This window comes from Stegodyphus dumicola, chromosome 3 (genome assembly GCF_044657685.1).
Source record: "Stegodyphus dumicola isolate Sdum_Otavi_A_Nest chromosome 3, ASM4465768v1".
Taxonomy (NCBI): Eukaryota; Metazoa; Arthropoda; class Arachnida; order Araneae; family Eresidae; genus Stegodyphus; species Stegodyphus dumicola.
Genome location: NC_140770.1, coordinates 16,331,413 through 16,344,112, shown reverse-complemented (window position 1 = coordinate 16,344,112; position 12,700 = coordinate 16,331,413). Strand labels below are relative to the sequence as shown.

The 12,700-nt window shown below is 29.2% G+C and overlaps 1 protein-coding gene across 3 annotated transcripts in view; it reads right to left on the bottom strand.

Moving 5' to 3' along the window:
• gig (TSC complex subunit tuberin) overlaps positions 1–12,700 on the bottom strand; it is a 148,213-nt gene that overhangs the window by 133,025 nt on the left and 2,488 nt on the right. Inside the window, exon 1 of one of the 3 annotated variants that reach the window (XM_085812600.1) lies at positions 1,798–1,816. The exons of the other annotated variants lie outside the window; for them this stretch is intronic. The gene's annotated coding sequence lies outside the window, so the exon portion shown is untranslated. Of the gene's footprint in view, positions 1–1,797; positions 1,817–12,700 lie in introns of those variants that run through there. 3 annotated transcript variants of the gene reach the window in all.

The following is a 12,700-nucleotide window of genomic DNA, read 5'->3' as shown; positions in this document are numbered from 1 at the left end:
CATGAATTACAATACAATTTTCACTACACAGACGAATGGAAAAGAATTCTCCCACTTTTATTGCAATATTTCAATAATTTTCGCAATTTAAAAAAATTAGTTAAAACATTTTAGTGGAAAATGATGCGATTTTCACTCATAAAATCCCCTTTCGCATTATTCTCTTTCATTTTGGCACCACTGCATAGCTTTTCTAAGACATAAACAGGTTCTGTTAATATATGTTCCCATACATTATATGTATTTTTCATATTTTTGTCATTAATATATTAATGTTTAAGATAAAAATGATACGGCTTAATTTATAAGCAATGTAAAAACTGGAAATCTGAGGTAATTAATTTCTGAGCCAGAAATAGTTGTTTTAAGACGTAAATAAAAAAAGATAACAATAATCAAAAATATTAATGCTCCTAAAATATATCGTGATTTTTGCTTTCCTAACTGATTTTTGCTTTTTGATCCACCTGGGGCAAAAAAAAAATCTATTTTCATTAAATGATGTTTTTCGCATTTCTCTAAGAAGTGCGCAAAACTTGTTTCATACAACTTTATTTTTCATAATTATGAAGAAACTTTATACTTGTTTCCTAAACAAGTATTTATTTATGCTAATTTTAGAATCTATGCGACAGAGTACTCATCTTCAAATATACGTTAGTGTCAATAAGTTTAACTACAAATTATTAAACATTTCTGGGAACTTGAAACTTGGAAGGTTTAATTTTAAAATTTCCATTTCACATATAACACAGTCATCTTCAAAGCTCTTTGGATACAGGTCAATAAAATTTGTTTATTATTCCATCCTAAACTTGTGGAAGAATTTCCTAAACTTATTCGAATATCCATAATTTTTACTGTTAAATATTTAATAATTATACATTAACTGAAATACATTTATAGTACAGAGGAAATGCTAAAAGATATTGCAGGTCATGTATTATGCGTCATTGGAATATGACAATAATAATAGTAGAATTTGACTGAAAAAAAAAACAAACAGATGTTTCAGCTTTTTAGAAAGGAAAGTGGACATCTTTACAGTAAAATCTTAGATGAAAGTTTTACTGTGACTCAACTTGGGAAGACACTGGAAATTTATGGTGGAGGCGGGGTCCCTTTCTTTGCTAAACAGCTGCATTGAAGTGTGAAATGCTATCTTTAGTATACTTGTAATTGGCTGATGACTCAGAACAGTAAATAGAACTTGCTCGTATTCTGACGACATTTCTCTAGTCTACATCACTACATCGAGAGCATAAAGTAGTTTTTCTTTAAAATTAAATTTGAAAGGGATCTCAAATATAATTCTTCATTATAAAGGTAAGTTATTGATTTCTAATATTACATAAACTAAATTCTTATAATTTCAAACTTACTAAACTTTTAATCCATTTATCTAAAAATTCAAACTTATCACCATTAACAATGCAAATGTCTTCTAATATTAATAACGTATTGTTATATTAACATGAAATATTTTTATGATAAATATGAAATATATATGTATAATAATAAATATGTTTCCATACATTAAGAAACATAATGACAGGCCAAAAATAAAAAACAATTTTTTTTTTAACTTGTCCTGCACTATAGCTGCAGAATTGAAGTAAAATAAACTTAAAGCATCTAAAGTTAAAATTAAATTGGAATCAAAGGAAGGCAATTCCTTGATGCTATAAATAACTGCAACCATGTATAAGAGGTTTAACACAATATCTAAACAAATTTAAAATAAGAATTCATAGTAGCACAAACTCGAAAAATAAAAATGCGAAAGGAAAAACATACAAAATTATAAAAAGTATTCTCCTTTTACTGAAATTCCAATTCAGAACTCATCAGGAGAAAATGAATTAAAGCTTATAATAGTCGATTAATACGTTTTGAAAACATATTTCGTTGTCCTGGTTCATTTGAGATCTAAAACCATAAAAAGAATAAATTAAATTTTCATTTAAGACATTAAAATTCATATAAAACTGAAAAATCGAATCTGAAATGTACGAGAATTTTCTCTACACACTTTCGAAACACTTGGAAAAAAGAATAAAACATAACATTGTGCCAAATTGACTACTAAAAAAAAATCATAAATCTTTTCATTATGCAAATTGACCTTTCAAAAAAATTGGTTATTATATGCTAAAGCCATTATATGCAAATCCGAAATTCAAAAGCAATTACAAATAAAGACCAAAGCAAATGTACTTTAAACCAAATTGTCATTTAAACAACACTCAAAAATTGAGTGATCCCCGATTATGCTAAACTAAACTTCTAATACCAAGAAAACGAAAAACTTTTCATAGAGATTTCTATTTAATTTTTCATATTTTTGTCATTAATAAATTAATTACGAAGATAAAAAGAAAATTAACAGGGTTTAATTTATAATCAATGTAAAAACAGGAAATCTGAGGTCTTTCATGATAATTCACAGAAACCAAATAGTGTTAAAGTAGGTCCATTATGTCGATTGATATGCATTAATATCATTTATTGTCCTGTGGCTTAATTTTAGAAAACATCTGTTAAACGAATTACTCTTGGCTTGAATAAAGGTATTCTGATAAGGATATGTATGAATTTGAAACATAAGTTGTTTTTCAGGAGAAAAGATTGCAGATGAAATCGTTCACATATTCTGTGTATATTGTCTAAGAGATGACGCAAACATGATTTTTTTTTTTTTTTTTTTTTTTAAGTTCTTGATATGTATTTCTAATGTCTAATGTCTTCGAACTGCAAATTCATCGGCAAATCTGAACTCCAATAATTCAAAACATAAACAATTTGTTTAACAAACGAAATAAGTGTCTAAATTTATTGAAAACTTTATTTATATTAATGCTTTTCGTGTTTTATTGCATACATTTAAAATATTTTTGAAACATTCTTATTTGAGAATTTAATTATACGGCTTAGAAACAATGAAAACTATACTGCAGCTTAAATTGTAATTGACAGGAAAGTAATGCAATACTTTCCTGTCAATTACATATCCTTTCCTGTCATCACAATATTACTTATAATAATATTAAGATTATTATATAAAAGTTTTAATTGTCAATTTTTTTTTTTTTTTTTTTTTTGCTTATGTATGTTTAAATATCTGTAATTCCATTATCTTCGGTTTTTATAGCTATAATTCTGCCTAAAATACAAATTTTTCTTATGTCCTTTCATTCTTTTATTGCACACCAACGGCCGAGCGGTAAAGACGCTGAACACTGGTAGTTCCATCCAAGGTTCGAATTCCGCAAACAGGCTGTTTGCAGGTTGATTTAAATAATCCATTCTTTTATCATTAAATTAAAGTGTTTATTTCTGTATACTCTAAATTTGCATTATCCTTGATTTTTAAAATGATGCGAAAAACTAAACTCTAAATATTAAGCAATATTAAATTCGATAACAGGCGTAAAAGTCAACAAAATATAAATTCCAAATTGCCCAAGATATGTTTTTGCTTGTATATGTGTGTATATTATGTAAATGTGTATATTTGCATGTATATGTGTGTATTCAATATCTTCCTTTCTTTTGTCTTTCGCATCCTATCTTACTAATTTTCTTACTTTTCATTTGTTTCAATATTCATATAAGTTTTACGATTTGCTTATTATTTCTTTATATACCATTAGTTTTAAAATTAAAGCATACCTTTTAATTTTACATTTTATTTGATTTTAATTATTCCTTGTTTTATTTGTTTAATTTATAATCTTTTTTCATTCACTGTTCTTGATGGCTTACAGTAGGACTCCGACACCTTTAGTTCCTAACTTAAGCGCAGGTTTAATAAATATCAATGTGCATAATTTTAACCTCTAAAGACTTGTATGATTTTTTGGATTATCCTGGAAAAGATTAATCACACAGAAACTACATACATCACAGAAGCTAGTTAATCAGAAACTTATTGTAATGAATTTTTACATTAATCCTTCCAGATTTTAGTTCAGGAAATTAATATAATAAAAACATTTAAAAAATAAAATGAGATAAATTAATATAGCATTAATTCAGAAAAAAATCTGAAAGGTTTCAGATTTTAAATTACGTTTAAAGGGGCATTTTTTTAACATTTTGTGTGTTACCTTTTTTTTATTAAATATCATGTTTTTTACACTTAAACCATACAATTCAGTTTAACAGCAATGTCACAAAATAATTTTAAAATCAGCATATCTTTAGAATTTCCGATACACAGTTCCGCGCGATTTTTTTTCCTCTTTGAGTGTTGTCACTGCTCACTTTTAAATCGGTGAGTTTGTTAATCAAAAATTCGTTAAAGTTTTACACAATATGAAATAGATAATAAAACAAATTCCAAATTTGGGCTTCCAGATGCCCATATTCGGGTGGAAACGTACGTTATTCAAAATTGGATGGCTCTAGGTACCGTTGTTTTATCCCAATGCAAGAAATATAGATACGTTTATGCAGATTCTTCCTTATTTAATTTCATTAAATATAACACAGGGCAATAATATTGGGTGGCAACAATTTGAAAAGTGAATCGGACATTTATAGTGAACCAACGCAAAATGCCAAAATGAAAAATAATAGTCCGACAGAGCAAATTGCACCTTTTTTGGACTAATAAATTAATTAATTTTGCTTAATTTTTATTCGTTAAATATTTATACTGGTTGCAATAATCGTTTTCACAAGCATATTTCTCTCTCCTGATAGTATAAACAATAAATTTTAAAAATTTAAATTTGATCAATCTTAGCTATATTTGCGCTAGATTTTTCAAACTAAAAGTTCTAAATTTTTAGCCTGAAAAGGCTATTAATTTCGTTTTGGCATTTTGCGTTGGTTCACTATAAATATCGTTTCACTTTTCAAATTTTTGCCACTAAATATTACAGCCCTGTGTTATATTTAAAGAAATTAAATAATGAATAATCTGCATAAACGTATCTATATTTCTCGCTTTGGGGTAAAACACTGGTACCCAGAGCCATCCAATTTTGAATCATGTAATCTTGCACCAATTATGGGCATCTGGAAGCCCGAATTTGGAATTTGAAATTTGTTTTATTATCGGTTTCACATTTTATAACTCTTTAACGTGTTTTTGATTAAGAAACTCAACAATTTCAAAGCGAGCAATGGAAATTTTGTACGAAAAAAAAATTATCCCTAGTGCGCGAGACTGTGTATCGGAAATTCTAAAGATATGCTCATGCGATACTGCTGTTGAATTTAATTTAACGGTTTAAGCGGGAAGAACATGATATTTAATAAATAAAAGTAGCACACAAAACTTTAAAAAAGTGCCCCTTTGGGCGTAACGTAAAACCTGAAAGTTTTCAGATATTTTTGTAAATTTCGAAGGAACTAATTTTGCCCCTCTAGCCGTTTACTTGCAGTAAGTTTCTCACTGGCTTTACCCTTGTCTCGTTTCTGGCTTGATTATTCACTTTCTTTTCATTATTTATTTATTTATTTCATGGATAACTTATATGGCGCTCCCTCCCCCCGAATCATAGCACAGAAGCAGAGTATTTTGTCTGTTTGGTTAAATAAGTGGAAATTGTTTAAGTTAATTGCTCTTATTCTTTTATTTTCATCTTATTCAGTGTTTTATTGCCAATAAAATAACGCTACAGAACTATTTTTTTACAAATTTTCCAAAATTTTCTAAAGGTTTAAACAAAAAGTAAATAAAAATTAACAAAAATTATTGTTTACATTTTAATTTTTTTTTTATTTGTGGAGGAAATTTATTCTGTCCTATTATAGCTTGCTAAAAATATTTATTCTAGTTTCTTATGGCATTCGGCGTCATCCTTGGCAGACAAAATTTAAAATTTCTCGTCTCAGTTGCTATTTGGCATGATATACTCATTCATGTAAACCACGCGAGTAAATTCTGCAAAGTATAAAGACGAATCTGCAGTCAGCTGTCGGAGCTCTGCAGAATGAGAAAACATATTTAGAAAGTTGTATAAGTGATAATAATAATTTAATAATTTAAATAATAATTTAATAGATTTCATCTCCGAAGAAAAGTAAATAGCAGAAACGTTAGAAATCTACCCTTCCTTTAGCCATTCCATCATACCTTAAGACGACGTAGATTGTTTGGGTACGAGGCTTCATATGAAAACATACAAAGTGTTGGAAGAGGAATTTCAAGTAGAACTATATTTCTGCACGTTAGACATTGCTATTCCTTCTGTAGAAGAAAGATATGAACTTACTCGGGAATACGGAGCACACTACGGTACAGTTTCCTGTACGACGTAGGAACCCTCAAAAATCTTTCAGAGAACTTTTGAATAGACGCAAAGACTAGAAATTGAAACTCACAAATAAACATTCGAGTAATCTGAACGCTTCGGAACTTTGTGATGAACTGGAAGATCTGTCAAAATACATCGTTCCTGGAGCGGAGCCCCTTGTCATTTTAGAATATGTATAAAATTTTGAATGTTTTCCAAATATACTGGAGTGGAACTTCGAATTTTGCTGTCCTTTCCTACAACAGTTGCAAGTGGAGAAAGATATTTTTCAAAATTAAAATACATACAAACTTGTTTAAAATCTTCTATGACGGAGACTAGGCTGACAAATCTTGCTCTAATTTCTATAGAGCAAGATACACCTAAAGAAATTGATCTTTCTGACTATGTTCAAGAGTTTTCGGTAATGAAGGCAAGGAGCTCTTATAAAATTATAGCTAATATTATAAAATAAAAGTTGTTACCCAGGTAAAAAAAAATCATTCAAAAATAAATATTTCCACATATTTTGGCGCAATTGAAAAATATGACTTTTCTTCAGTCTTGCAGATTTCTTTACTTCTGACGAAGAGGGACCTAAACCTGCTTGCCCTAGAAATTGTTTGAGATCTTAACATAAATCTACACCAAACTTAAGGTTATTGTGTTACTAATTTTGTTTCACTCGGCGTGTTTCTCTTCTATTTTCGCAGAATATATTGTTTTCAATGTTTTATAATATAACCAGTTTGTTAAAAGCAAAAAACTTAGATTTGTGCAAATTTTATATAAAAATCTCCGCAAAACTAAGCTTTCTTACTTTTCTTAATGCTATACTTTACGTGACATGTTCCTTTTTTTTTATATAGACTTATTCATTTACTATCAGTATGTATCTCAGTGAAAGGAGAGAAAAGTCTGTTTCTCGCACGCACACAAAAAGTCTTAAATAACTGATTAAAATCATCTGATATCAAATACCCAGACTAAAGCAAATTTCACAGTTGATCAAGGGAAAATATTTTTCTTTTTATTCTTTCTTCATGTTACGTACCTTTCAACTGGTTCCCTAAGTATGTGCTTTTATTTTTTAACATATAATCCAGATGTAGTAAAATTCATCATTAAAACACTGGCTCGTGAAATCCTTGATTTTTTTTTAACTTTTTAAAAATTTTTATTTTTATTGACATTAAATTTATTGAGGGGGGGGCTCGGAAAAAATTTTTGCACAGGGGTCCAAGAGTTCTAGTTATGCCACTGATCACAGTCAATGCAACTTTAAGGTATTTGTCCTGCCCTCTTAGCATTCCTTTGTAGTGTAGTGATCAGCATGCTCAATGCGTATTTGAGAGGTCAGTGGTTCAATTCCCGGTGAGGGCATTGCTCATTTTTCAAATCTCCTGCTTCCGAAATAACACATGTTCCTAGAGTGACGCCCGAACTAAAAAAAGGTGATGGATGATGATTCTCCACCACCAGGATTTGGCGATTGGGTCCCCTAATCCCTAATCGCCCTTTAAAAGGGGGGAGTATATAAATATTTCTCCAGCCTTTTTAGCATGCCTTCATAGTGTAATGGTCAGCACGCTCAACGTGAATACGAGAGGTCCTGGCACATCTTTCACATCTCCTGCTTACAAAAAATCCTTATGTCTCTATAGTGGTGCACGAACTAAAAGGGTGGTGAATGATGATTCTTCACCACCAGGATTTGGCGATTGGGTCCTCTAAAAACTCCAATTGCTCTTTAAAAAAGGGGAAAATACCTTATATTTTTAATATTACATAGTGCTAGTGTTTAAGTAATTAGAATTAAATTCATTTTTCGGCCTGCATGTTACCTCAGTGTTTCACATAGTGTCACAATGCCAAAAAGTTTACATACCACAGTGGTATGATAAGAAAAAATAATGGTTTTATTATATTTGTTTTTATTCTTTAATTGTGCTTTTAAAAGTAAGACTAGTTATAAGAAATGAATTGTAATTTAAATAATGAAATTTACCAAATTCATAAAGAAATCATGCAAGAATAAAATTGTCGCAAGTGAAGGATATCATCCCTAAATATACCACTTAGAACAAATGGCCTCCTCTAAATATGTCAGCATTTGAGGCTCTATGTGCTTTTTAGTTGCATAAATTAATGGTTAATAGAGTAACTTTTGCCGCCTGAGGCAGTCTACGAGTTTGCTGCCTGAAGGAAAAATTTGCCATCCCTTTTAACATACAAACAAATAAATATAAAAAATTTTAAAATAGCATGTAGGAAAAGTAAACTCTATGTTTAATTTTGAAGAAAAACTTTTATTCCAACATTTGAAAATTATATCAATTTGCTGGAGTTTTTTTTTTTTTTTTTTTTTTTTTTGTGTGTGTGTAAAACTGTTAGTGACACTACGAGATCTACTTGATTGCTCGTGCTGTTACGTAGACAGTATTCTTAAATCCAAAATATAAATATGTTAGTTTTAGAATATTTACTTGAACAACATTTCACAAACTAGTAATATAGCAATTAACACAAAGATTTGCATTAACGTCATGGTTTATTCTGTAGACTATATTTTAGAATATATAGGTGCTACTTTGGTAGACGGTCGCACGGATTTTGGCGACTTGCCTTTTGGCAAGTAATACAACTTATGGTAAACCCATTGCTGGATAAGTTATTTATGGTAACCAATACTTTGTTGTCATTTTATTAAAAAAATAATGCGTTTTATTATGCATAACTTCCGTGTTTTAAATATTATTTATGACTTCTAAATATTAAAAATCAATTTAATTTTACATTTTTATTTGAAATAAAAATTTTGTTGTTTATAATATTTTATATAATTTTATGTTGTGGATGATGTCATTGCAAAAATTCAAAAGAACTGCCCTTCCCCGTTTGATGTTAATTGATATTTGCAATTTGTATTCAAAAGTTTCGATGGAATAAAAAAGGTATAAGAAAGTATAGTCTAACCACGATAGTAGTAATCATAAGAACTAACAAGCATGCATAATTTTGACTGGCATATTTCTGAAATAGGTGGATAATCAAGAATTATGTTGTAGAGTTTTACTTTATTTTTCTAATAGTTATTTTTATTTGAAACAAGTCTTTCCTTTACATTTTAATTTCCCACCTACGTTTCCCTACCCGGATGAGTTTTCAGTATCACAATTATCTTAATATCGTAATACCGAAAACTTGCAGAAATGAGTACTTAAGCTGAGGTGCAGATTACTTCAGTAGGATAGCATGTTCTGCCTTTTGGCCACATTGCTACTATCAATTAAACCTTGCTATTCTACTCTACATGCCTACTCAATATGTATGGGCCAGTTACTCTTAATTAAAGGCTAACTCTGTGAGTTTGATTCTGTGCAGCTTCAGCTGGTTAATTTTATTTAGCTTTAGATTAGTTTTATATTAGCTATATTGAGTTTGCTATTTGCTATACAAGCTTTACATTTGCTAAATTTATAAGTCCAAGTTCTTGTACCAAGAGTATATATTTTGAGTTGGAATAAAAGGGTAATTTAACCCTTCTCTGGAGTTCTTAGGCACAAATCAGCAAATAGTCGCTATACAGTTCAATATTCTAGCTTTCCCAGAACTCTAGTTTAGCTAGGATATTACAATGTCATAAGGATTTTTTCCATTCTCATTTTTTAACTGTTATTTTCAACATGTTCAAACAGCACAGATTTAAAGAAGCAGAAAATAACTTTTAATTAATCTAAGATAATATGCTGATTATCATTTGTAATTAACATTTTGATTACACTGTGTTCGAGTTTGTGCATTTATATATTTATTTATGTACAGTTAAAAATATGAGCACTTTCAAAGTAATGTTACTATATATACATAATTTTATGATAAAGTATTATAAATAACTATTATTGTACAATACCTGTTATTATATTAATTATTATATTTTATAGTATAATTTTCTTTATTATAATTACATTAGAGAAAAAATTATGTAGCGAAAAAAATTCTTATTACAAGATCATAAAATTGGGTATGTCACATCAAATCAATTATGATCATGCGAAATCCTGCTCAAATTGCATGACAACCTATTGACATTTTTTGGGGAGCTAAAAGAGAATACTTCCAATAAAGAATATACTTCCATTATTTTTAGTGATCTCATCTTTAAAAATAAGTAATGAAATATCCACCACGTATGTAAAATTTATATTACGAAAAAAATTTTTGACCTTTTGGGTTTCCAGGGTTGCAAATAAATATGAATCTCTGCGTTTTATTTCTGTGAATACGAAACAAAGGCGCGAAAGACTTAGAATCACCTGATGATACTGGACCTTGGTGCTACTTTGGTAGACGGTCGCACGGATTTTGGCGACTTGCCTTTTGGCGAGTAATACAACTTATGGTAAACCCATTGCTGGATAAGTTATTTATGGTAACCGATACTTTGTTGTCATTTTATTAAAAAAATAATGCATTTTATTATGCATAACTTCCACGTTTTAAATATTATTTATGGCTTCTAAATATTAAAAATCAATTTAATTTTACATTTTTATTTGAAATAAAAATTTTGTTGTTTATAATATTTTATATAATTTTATGTTGTGGATGATGTAATCAATGACGTCACCTTACTTAAAAAGTAATTGGTTTTATTAATATCTATAAATTTAATCTAATGTTTTAAACATTATTTATGGCTGTTAAATATTAAAATAAAATTTAATTTTGCATTTGTTTTAAAAATGATTTTATTATGAATGATTATTTAAATAATTTTAATTCTATGCGTGATGTAATCAGCTCCCTGATTGGTTACTGAATATTTGTGCATTACCGCGCCATTTTAAAATTTTATTATTCATCTCTTCGAATTCCATGGATTTCAAATGGAATGGATATCTCCGTTTCGAAGACGAATGTTGTTATTGGTAATTACCAAGAATTATTGGTATTGGGAAAAAAAAATTGCCCTTTGAGACTTTATTTTGGCCAACCTGTCTTTCCTAATCAAAGATTTATTTATAAATTGTTAATAGCGTCAGAGGAAATTTTGGAGGAAACCTCGCTAATTACTTCTTCAATGAAGTGCGAGATATTTGGATAACAGATGAAGATGGTTAAAAGATCCGATTCAATTATGATTTCGATTTTTTTTGTGGTACTTATCAATAAACAAGAGGTTAAATTACTCGAAAAAAATGTAAGTACATATTTTTCTTTTATTTTATAATTGTATACTTCAATTTTTGTTAAAAAAATTAATACATTATTTTCAAAAAATGCTCAGATAATTATTGTCACATATGTTTTAATGTTAATTATATTTTATATAACATACCGTATTTACGCGAATCTAATGCGCATCGTTTTTGGCCAAATGTAGTATTCAAAATTGGGGTGCGCATTAGATTCGAGTGCAAAGTTCGCCGATGACGTCAACCAAATTTCTCGACTACATTTACCGTTACATTTATCGTTGACACATTATTGCATAGAGGATACAAACTGCAGAGTACGTAGTCACGAAATGGAGGGCAAACAGAGAAGAATGTCATATGACGCTACTTTCAAACTTAAAGTAATTCTTTATGCTGAAAAAAATGGCATTAGAAAGGCAGGGAGAGAGTTCAACGTAGCTGAGAGCAATGTTCGCTTGTGGCGGCAACGGAAATTGGCACTGTTTGCAACTAAAGCTAGTAGAAAGAAATTCACTGGCCCTCCCAAAGGAAGATCTTTGTAGATCTTTGATTGTAAAATCTTTCAAGAAATGCTGCATTTCAAATTCATTGAATGGCAGTGACGATGACGTGCTCTGGAATGCCGACGATGACGATGATGAGGAAAGAAGAAATGAATCTGCTTCTGACGAAGAGAGCTGCGAGGATTCCAGTGACGAAAACATTAATGAATAAAGACGTTTACTATTAAGCACTGATTGTAGAAACTGTTAGCTAGATAGAAATGTTACGATTTATTTCATGCTCATATTTTACAATAGGTACCGTATATACGGTACTAATAACGAAATACTATATACGGTGCTAATTAACAATGATTGTTTCACATGACAATAGCCCACTAATAGGTTAAATCTATGTTCTGCTACTTTATGTATAAATCCATTGTTATATAAAATATGGTATCTAAATTTAAATAAAATTATCATACCATTAATTGATAGTTTATATACAAATCCATTGTTGTATAAAATAAGATTCAATAAATTCCTCATATCATTGATGCGCATTACATTCGCCGACAAACAATTTTTTTATTATTTAAAGTCTTAAAATGGGGATGCGCATTAGATTCGATGGCACATTAGATTCGCATAAATACGGTATTTTAAAGTATTTGAATTTAATAATATTCTAATTCTTTTAAATGTTGGTAGGATGGTTTTTAATTCGATATTCAATTTCAGTAATATTTTAATCTAATTAAACGTT